General features: G+C 45.8%; 1 long non-coding RNA gene across 1 annotated transcript; it reads left to right on the top strand.

The window, feature by feature from the left end:
- The first annotated feature begins 554 nt into the window (after positions 1 to 554).
- On the top strand, positions 555 to 2,737 carry LOC124083590 (uncharacterized). Its single transcript, XR_006848825.2, has 3 exons — positions 555 to 676; positions 1,840 to 1,947; positions 2,040 to 2,737. It is a non-coding gene; the product is annotated as an uncharacterized LOC124083590 (long non-coding RNA).
- Positions 2,738 to 3,273: the final 536 nt, after the last annotated feature.

Below are 3,273 nucleotides of genomic sequence, written 5' to 3'. Positions count from 1 at the left end.
AGCCCTGCGGCCACAAACCAAGAACTGCTACTATCGAGTCAAGCATGTGACAGCAGCAGCGAGTTCTGGGAATCAATGGATGTCATACTCAAGTGTGCTGGCAGGTGAACCTCACTTCATTTGCTTGTTTATATTTGATTTGTAGATTACATACAGAGTGTGCAAAAATTAAAAAAAAATAATATGAGAAAACGCAATGGGGCAGATCTTTCATACAGTAGGCAAAACTAAACGGAAAAAAGTAGAAAATGAGAAGAAAACTGTGAAAAAATTAGAGAATCAACCCATGAGTTTCAGTATGTGACTAGTGAAGGATAGAACAGTGAACTGGAGGGTAGGAAACAAGGCCACTGAAGTAGCTGCAGGGTTATATCAAATTCCCTCTCTGAAGCTTCCATCGGTCACCAGGCACAGCGCATAATTAAACCCCAAACTAACCAAACAGGCTCTAAAAATAAAACAACCTTCACTCTCAAAACATTGTTGCAAAATTTCAAACCCCTGAGAATAAGATTTCGAAATACTGCAGAGCTGAGAGAGCACCCTGGTGAAGACAGGCTCATGGAGAAGGAGCTCAGCTCTGTCCAGAGCCAAGGGCGAAGGACCAACGGACGCTTTCAGGCTCTCCAGAAGGTGGTGGGAACCATACCCCTCCTGCTTCCAAACCTGCAAGCAGGTACCCAGAGCAAGGCTGTGAGTCCTGAGGGCCGAGGATGAGGTCCAGGGCACAGGCCTGGAGCAGGAGCAAAGCAGAGACCACCCTGCGTCCTGGCATGGTGCAAGGAGCACGCCCAGGAAGCAGACGGCTGGGGCAGTCAGGAAGTCAGCATTCCAGGGGAAAGTCACAAGGCAGAAATGATGGGGACAATGCGACTGGGTTTTTTTTGTTGTTGTTGATTTTGAAATCTTGATAAATTGGTATGGTGAAGACGAAGCAATAGAAAACCATAGAACTGAGAGTCAAGTAAAATCAGGAAATGCTACATAAGCAAGGTACGCAGTGTGTCCTGTGCCCCACATGGGGAGAAAATGCATACTACGCACCAAATTCACCTTTAGCCAAATGTGAAATACTGTTCTATTAGAAGTACGTGTTAGAAGGAGTGTGGCGTGAAGGACAGAAGGGAGGGTGTGCACAGAAATGAAGTAGGTTCTCATGTTCATGCAGGGGAATAATAGAATGAGGCTACCGCAGGAAAGCCAAGCAGCAGAAATGCATGCTGCTTAGATACACAGAACCGCACACCACAAGGAAGGGGCCAATATCAAGTCTCTGTTGGCAGAGAGTCTGATCGGGGTACGGGCAGGGGAACACCTTACTTTATAATCAGCCTTTTTGAACTGTTTGACTTTATAATCCATGGGCACGTAGTATTTTGATGACAAGTTATAAGTAATGGGAAACAGAAGTAAAATGTTCAGTGTAGTCTTCTGGGAATTTTTGAGTGATGAGTTTTGAGGGACCTGTTTATTCAAGACCACACTCGCTGCTGATGCCAGTTGCAGGTCCCAGGGTCCCAAAGAACACCCCAGCTTTCATAATTCTCTAGAAAGGCCTCTAGTGCTCCCTGAGAGCCACCTGCTCATGAGGAGGGCTCATGATAGGGAAAGAATGCAGACGGAAATCAGGGGAGGGAACAAGCCCAGTGGGTAGAGTGCAGGAGAGCTTCCCATGAGGAGCTGCGTCACCCCGGGGGAGTCAGTGTGAGCTGTCCCATGGCTCTGACATGTGGTTACCTGCACAAGCCCAAACCAGGGGCCAGAGTCAGGATGCGGACCCCGGGGTGTGGTCATGATTGATAGCTCATGGGGCTGCTCTCAGACCTCTCGACCCTGCAGGTGCGGACCATTCCCTCTCCTTTATCACATCCATGGCCTCTCTGTCCTGGCCAGCCACTGCCTAAACCAAACGCTCCATCTAGGTCTCTTAAGACCACTCTCCGGAAGGTAAGGGCAAGACTTAGACCTCTTTCTGGGCAAAGTGAAGTTTCTTATTTTATGGACTGCAATGATGTCACCTCTGGATCTCCTTTTATTAGGGTCCCGCTGGAGAGATGACTGAGTAGTAAACGAAGAGGCTGACTTATGAGCCGGACTGGACTCCTCTATTACCTTGATTTCTGTCTTAAATGTTGCAATATCCAGAAAATATATCTTGCCCAAATGTTATATTTATATTATATTAAAGCCTGGTACTAGTTATCTCATCTGACTTTGATTACATGGAAATTGAGGATTATAATTCCATTTTGAAGATTTATAGCATAAATATAAAGAAATAAACATTAAATTGATCCTCATGGTCAGCATAGAGAAGTTCAATTTCCCAGAAATTCTTTATCTGAATCAAAAGCTTTATTTCATGTATTCTAAGTATCATTTGTACTCCTTTGAAATAAAGAATTATTTCTGTGCTAACACAGATGTAATCAGATTGTTACTTCCCAAGAAGGAAGTCTTTGCATAGGCTACACATATCTTGACTTCCAAGGGAAATCATCCGATTCCTGGCTGTGTGCTGTAGGAGATGGTACAAAGGCCACCAAGCTTATGAGCCAGTGGACTGTGACTCTGTCATTTCAAAGTGTCAAGGTTTCCTCTTTAAAAAATAAGTTATAAAACTGTAGAGTTATCTCACAGTTATTATTGCTTGTGAAATTGAAAGATAAATAAATGCATTTTGTTAACTCTAGAGCAACAACACACACACACACACACACACACACACACATTCAGAGGCAGATGGAAAGCAGGAGAGAGGGTGCAACTCATGGACCAGGCTTTTCACTGCCAATCCATTCAGGGTTTTCCTTAAGTTTTGCTTAGATTTAACTTTGAATTTAGGGAAGGACAGATATTCATCAGAAACAGGAAATGAGGAGCTGTGATTGTTAGAAGCAATTCCCAAGGTGGTGTCTGATGCACTGAGATGAAAGTCCTTCACAGGTGCCCTCCTGCTCCTGAGGCCTCGCTGCCTTTGAGTTACCTGGGTGCAGCCCACTCCAAGGGCTTCATCCTTCTCATTTTTGTGGCAGCTCATCTTAGGAGTTGTGGGCTGTCCTGTGCACAGGACTATAGTTTCAAAAGCAGAGACGCTCTATGTCCCCATCAGAGGAAGCAGGAAGAGGAGGCACTCAGGACCAGGCCACGTCAGAGTTTCTGGTTGTGCCCTCGCTCTGCACAGTGCACAATGGGGTCCCGTGGTGACTGTGGGTGGCCAGGCACAGTCCCCTCCACCCACAACTCTGCTCCCTGTCCTGGGAGTCAGCTGTG

Source organism: Marmota monax, unplaced genomic scaffold, assembly GCF_021218885.2.
Source record: "Marmota monax isolate L192 unplaced genomic scaffold, Marmota_monax_Labrador192_F-V1.1 WCK01_AAM20220418_F8-fsc00082, whole genome shotgun sequence".
NCBI classification, from domain to species: domain Eukaryota; kingdom Metazoa; phylum Chordata; class Mammalia; order Rodentia; family Sciuridae; genus Marmota; species Marmota monax.
The sequence above is the reverse complement of the archived record's forward strand: the minus strand, read 5'-3'. Positions and strand labels throughout refer to the sequence as shown.